The sequence below is a fragment of the Bacillus rossius genome, chromosome 8 (genome assembly GCF_032445375.1).
Source record: "Bacillus rossius redtenbacheri isolate Brsri chromosome 8, Brsri_v3, whole genome shotgun sequence".
NCBI classification, from domain to species: Eukaryota; Metazoa; Arthropoda; class Insecta; order Phasmatodea; family Bacillidae; genus Bacillus; species Bacillus rossius.
The window spans coordinates 29,513,782-29,520,017 of record NC_086336.1 but is presented as its reverse complement, the minus strand read 5'-3'; the positions used below and the strand labels follow the sequence as shown (position 1 = coordinate 29,520,017).

Genomic DNA, 6,236 nt, shown 5'->3' with positions numbered 1-6,236 from the left:
AAAAAAAAATAAAAAAAAAAACACTTAAAAACATTTATCAGATAAACATGTTACAATTCATTAAATTTTTATTAAGTTGATAAGAAATATCGTGTGCAAAAACAACATTAAACAACTTAATTAAAAATCACTTTCCACTGGCTGTTTTCAAGGAATTGTGCACAGCTGATTTTAAAGAAAGTTTTACGATAGTTACTTTAACTCACTTTGGTCTCATTGTTAACTTCTAGACTGACATTCATATTTCATGTTTTCTACATTCAATCACCTAAATAGTCCTATGAATTCTACAGTTTACCTTGGATTGTTATAACACACACTGAAATTGAAAATGCTGTAATCTCTAGAACTGTAGGTTTCATTCTAAAATTTTGTACACACAAACTTCATCTTACATTTAAAAAAAACAATAAAATTACATAGTTGCATTTAATCTGTAAATTATAAGCATAACAAAATATAATGAAAATTATATGGTACAGGACTTACTGCTCATAGTAATACAATCTTACTTGGCCATCTCCCCCAACAAACAAATGGTCAAGGCCAATCACTTCCAAGTGCAAGACCTCTGAAACAAAAATCAACGTATAAAAAAATTTATACTTGTAAATCAAAATCTTGTTTTATAGAGTCTATACAGTAATGTACACATTACTATGTAAACATATATATAGGTCATTGAAAGGAATTTCATTTAACATACATCAGTCAAATATATAAAGTAAATCAAGTAAGTACCTGATACTTAATATAAGGAAATATTATTACTAGCATCTCCTTTCAACCATGTACATCTGGAAAATAATATGTCTGCAAATATTGGTACCACTACATTTACTGAGTGTGTATAAATATGAAGTACAAAATAAATATTAGAACTTTTTTTTTCTGTATTTAAAACAAATAAATTTTACAGTCCCAATGGCACAGGCTATTAAATGGCATAGACCAAACAACAACTCTGGTTTCTTATACACACTAAGAGCATGAATTACATTTGCAAATACACTGACAGACAATTCTTAAGTCTCCAACAATTGAACATACAAATAGGAAAAATTAATGTGTATCTTGTCTTGATGAAAAAATGTGTAGCTTCAGGTAGAATACTAAGTCATTGCTGGTTTAGGTACATGTAATTGCTACAATTGGTTACATAATTAGTCCAGCATTGTTTTGTGTGCATTGTTGTTATCAATACTAGTACCTACATACCTCAATATTCCTGTGTTGCTTGCGAAATGGAAACAGGGTCATCGACAAGTAAAGAGGGGGAGGGTGTCCTACATCCCCATGTACTGCCAACCAAGGGAGCCAGGTTTCTAATTTATTATATATTTGTGAGTGTACCCTTATAATTTAATGAAAACTGAAACCTTCCGTTTGTATTTCTAAACGGCCATAACCTCCCTAAAAAATATATGAGTTAAGGAACACCCATCTCGACATTATCTACGGTCTCTCAAAAATATGAGTTAAGGAACACCCCTCTCAAAATTATCTATGGTCCCTCAAAAATATGACTAATTAATCATTGAAAATGAACTTAGTACATACATAATAACTACATACCTCCTAAATGGCTGATGTAGCCATTCAACTTCACTCTAATTTCATCCACAGCTGGGTCATGCCTCGCTGCTGGGATGGGTGGAACCTTCATGACCACGATGCTGCAGTTTAACTCCAGCAGGAGGTTTAATATCCTCCTGAACTTAAACTTCAGCATGTGCCATTTTGGGCGTCTCTGCGTGGAAAATACATATATAAATATAGCCTAGGCCTACATATGTATGAACACAGAACAGACAACACGTCATTACAGCTTTACAATAAATATGAAAATCTACTTTTTTTATATTATTTTCTTCCTATTCGTAAGTACAAAAAATACTTACCAGCAGATCATTAGTTCCACCATCACCAGGAATTTCTTTCCCATTATTGTGGATCTATTCTTGGCGATGGTCCGTGCATTTTTTGCTAGGTCGCTGCCGGAGATGCAGTAACCCAGTTTATTGTGGCCCGCTGAAGTATTAAACAAATAAGCAGACATTTGATAAACCACAAAATATATTAGTTTAAACAAGGAATGAAACAACACTGTCATTTTTCATCAGGTTTTAATTATTTTACCTTCTTTGTATACATGAAGTTTTTCCTTCCTGTGGCAGCCTGATGAATGTCTTGGCCCAGGCGCAACATCATGCTGTTTCCAAACAGTATATAGCCTTTGGACTCCTGCAAATGTGATATTCACTATGCTGAGTATGATTCATTTGCAAATGTGATATTGCTATGCTAAATGTTATTCATTTACAGTTTTAAAATTACCTTTGCTTTCTTTATACAATAATTATTGTGACACTTACTATCATACAACAAGTAAATTGGTGTGTGGAACCCAAATTTCGTGATTATGTCATATTAAATGGTTTAGGGGCATTTGGGCAGTGCTGTACGGGGTGTTGCACGAAAATAAAAATCTGGGTGTGATAGTGACACTTCTCTTATCATATTGGCATATCAGCTTCATTTCTACATACTTTCTGTCTACCTTAAAAAAATTGTAATAACTCAAATTTTGAGATTATGTGAAATTCAATGGTTCAAGGGCATTTAGGCAGTGCTGTACGGGATGTTGCACCAAAATAAAAATCTGGGTGTGAAGGTGACACTTCACTCAACATATTGGCATATCAGCTTCATTCGTACATACTTTTTTTCTACCTTAAAAAAATTGTAATAACCCAAATTTTGTAATGTCATATTAAATGGTTTAGGGGAATTTGGGCAGTGCTTTACGGGGTGTTGCACGAAAATAAAAATCTGGGTGTGAAGGTGACACTTCACTTATCATATTGGCAAATCAGCTTCATTTCTACATACTTTCTTTCTACCTTAAAAAAATTTTAATAACTAAAATTTTGAGTTTATGTGAAATTCAAAGGTTCAAGGGCATTTGGGCAGGCTGTACGGGATTTTGCACAAAAATAAAAATCTGGGTGTGAAGGTGACACTTCACTCAACATATTGGCATATCAGCTACATTTGTACATACTTTTGTTCTACCTGAAAAAAATTGTAATAACCCAAATTTCGTGATTATGGTTTAGGGGCATTTGGGCAGTGCTGTACAGAATGTTGCACGAAAATAAAAATCTTGGTGTGAAGGTGACACTTCATTTATCATATTGGCATATCAGCTTTATTTCTACATACTTTCTTTCTACCTTAAAAAAATTGTAATAACCAAAATTTCGTGATTATGTGATATTAAATGGTTTAGAGGCATTTGGGCAGTGCTGTACGGGGTGTTGCACAAAAATAAAAATCTGGGTGTGAAGGTGACACTTCACTTATCATATTGGCATATCAGCTTCATTTGTACATACTTTCTTTCTACCTTAAAAAAATTGTAATAACCCAAATTTCGTGATTACGTAATATTATATGGTTGAGGGTCATAATTCTTAAAACATTTTTGGACAACCTGTGTTTAAGCTATGCCCACTGCTGCGGCCAGGGCCGCAACTGGGGGGGGGGGGGGGGGGGGCAAGCGGGGCATACGCCCCGGGCGCAAAGCTGTGGGGGCGCCGAAATCGCTTGCATTGTAATTCCTACTACAACTGGCAACTGGAAAAAAGTTTTTGCATGGAAGTTACAGTAGCACAGAAACTGTTACATGTAGGTAAGAAAAAAACCTTAAATAGCACTATTTTTCCGTGGGAGGGCCCCCGGACCCCCCGCTTTATTGGTGTGGTATGTACAAAAAAGGGGGGGCACATGAATCCATTCATGCCCCGGGTGCCAGAGACTCTAGTTGCGGCCCTGGCTGCGGCCCCCTGTACTTAAGCTCCGCCCTCTGCTGTGCTCTTCAGCGGGCTTTGAAGTTGGAGTGGGGGAAAGCTCCGCCCACTGCTGTGGCATCCTGTATTTTATCTCCGCCCACTGGTGTAGTTGGAGTGGGGGAATGGAGGGGAAGCAGAATAAATCTGGGTTAAAGCCAACTTCACCTCAGTTCACAGACCTCAAAAAAAAAAAAAAAAAATCCTTTCCAGAGATCTGTGACAGTACAAAAATAAACCTTAATTAGAATACAAAGGACAAATCATTCAGCAGCAATTTAAAAAAAGGGCAAAAGTTGTGTTACTAAATCTTTCACTAAGTAACTTTAAAGCATTTCATCCTAAGCTTTGAAACTATTGTAATCTTCAGTGACCATTCTAGTATGATTTACAAACAGCACTAGCACTTACACTCCCTTCCAAGATTCCTTACTCACTATTACCTAAGAATGTGTCTGCACTCATGTGGCCTATACTGCCTGATCTTTGCACAAGTTTAACTGACATAGGTAAATATGTAGTTTAGCAGTATTTGCCCTGACATACATTATTTATTTACAAAATTGGATAACTCTAGTTTTGGTATAGTTCTCGAAACTAATTCTAAAAAATGATATTTTTGAGAACTTCTAACCTGTCACGACCAATATGTGCCGCCATTTTAGTGAAATCATTAATTAATGTGATATCGGGATACAGTCAGGTCCCATATTTTTTTATTTTTTTGAAAAAGCCTAGTCCAAGAATATTTACCATTACCTATGCTATAGCAAATATTTATAGATGCTTGTTTACAAACACTGTTGTGAGAGAAATAGAAGAAAGATACGTGCATCACGTACAAAAACTACAAATACGTTCTTTTTAATAGATATGATTTTTATTACCTAAAAACGTTGTGAAGATCTTGGTCCAATTTAAAGGATAACAAATATTACATAAAGTTGTATTTACACTAACATGTTGCTTTAAAAATTGAAATATAAACCAACCCAAAACCTAAAAAAATATCTACCAAATATGGGCATATTAGTGAGTTTCTTCCGATATTGTGAAAGATACGAGTAAAGTTGGACCCACGGCTTCCAGTACTAGTCAGGATGTATGATAAAATGTTTTTTTTTTCCTAAATTTTTAACGTAAGTTGTAATTTGAAGCAGATCATTATTAAAAATAAATATCAAGAACTTGCATTCGATTGTAATCATACATAATGTTGACGACGTAGAGGCCGTACCTGTCCACCAACATGGGCCTAAGGGAGGTATTTTCCCAATTAGTGCAACCTAAGTGCAGTGCAGTGTCTACGATCAGGGACGCACCCGCGTGCGCTCTGGAACGTCCACAAACGACCATATGTTTTGTAAATAATTTCTACTATCTTATAATTATTGTGTCATTATGTTTCTGCTGTGAATACTCACGAGCGTCTACGTTTTGTATAATTTTGTAATATTTGCATAATTCTGTATAACTTGTGTTTACGTTTTTGTATAATTACCTATAATGTCGTTTTAACTCTTGAATAATTTGTATTTAAATGATTTTGTATTTATTTTCAAGTGCTGTGATCGTAATATGTAAACCACACCTGGCCCGCCGCGAGTCGCATCTCACCCACGCCGGCCTATTTCCCCTTCCCCTCCTCCGCGGCCCGCGCGTAGCGACGCAGGGGGAGGCAGACTCCGAGCCGAGCAGGCGTGCTCTCGCTCACTCCACTCGAGACGCGCGCACAGTACGGTATAATTCTCGCAACCAGCAAGTTCGTCACGGGACTGTCTCCGCAGTCGTGTCAGGCCGCGTATGAGTTATTTTGTACTGCCGAATTCTCGCAACCAGCAAGTTCGTCGCGGGACTGTCTCCGTAGTCGTATCAGGCCATGTATGAGTTACTTTGTACGGCTGAACTCTCGCAACCAGCATGTTTAGTCACGGGACTGCCTCCGCAGTCATATCAAGTCGCATATAAGTTGCTACCAGTGTATTCCCGGGAGTCCGGGTCACGGCGAGGGAGAACGTTCGTCCTGCAACGTGTCGGCCAGGCTGCGATAGGGCTTCGACGGAATAAAGTAGCTCGTGAAAACGGACAGCAACGTCTTCTCCTTCCAACCCTCTTCTTAACCTCTAACCTCTACAAGTTTCCATCCCGGTCCCATGTTTCCCGGTCCCGGCCACGTTGGCCTGAACTCCACTATCTCTCCGACTGGAGCTACGCGGGCAAATCAGGGCGAGTTTCAGGACAATTCGCAACAGGAACTTAGGGACCACAGGGCGAGGGACGTCATTGTTACGAGGTCATGTATTGGTTGTGTCTTGACAGTTTTGTTATCAAATAAACTGTTTAGGCCAGTATTCCAAGACCTTTAAGGAAAGTAACGAATAAACA

The 6,236-nt window shown here is 37.6% G+C and overlaps 1 long non-coding RNA gene across 11 annotated transcripts in view; it reads right to left on the bottom strand.

The window, feature by feature from the left end:
- LOC134534689 (uncharacterized) overlaps positions 1–4,873 on the bottom strand; it is a 53,290-nt gene extending 48,417 nt beyond the window's left edge. For 8 of the 11 annotated variants that reach the window (XR_010075509.1, XR_010075511.1, XR_010075515.1 and 5 more), the window contains exons 1-5: positions 4,739–4,866; positions 2,140–2,244; positions 1,902–2,031; positions 1,576–1,750; positions 490–571 (exon numbers count right to left, since the gene is read on the bottom strand). This is a non-coding gene — a long non-coding RNA (uncharacterized LOC134534689). Of the gene's footprint in view, positions 1–489; positions 572–1,575; positions 1,751–1,901; positions 2,032–2,139; positions 2,245–4,738 lie in introns of all 11 variants that reach the window. The other 3 variants (XR_010075518.1, XR_010075513.1, XR_010075516.1) reach the window with 1 other exon arrangement.
- Between the last annotated feature and the right edge of the window lie 1,363 nt (positions 4,874–6,236).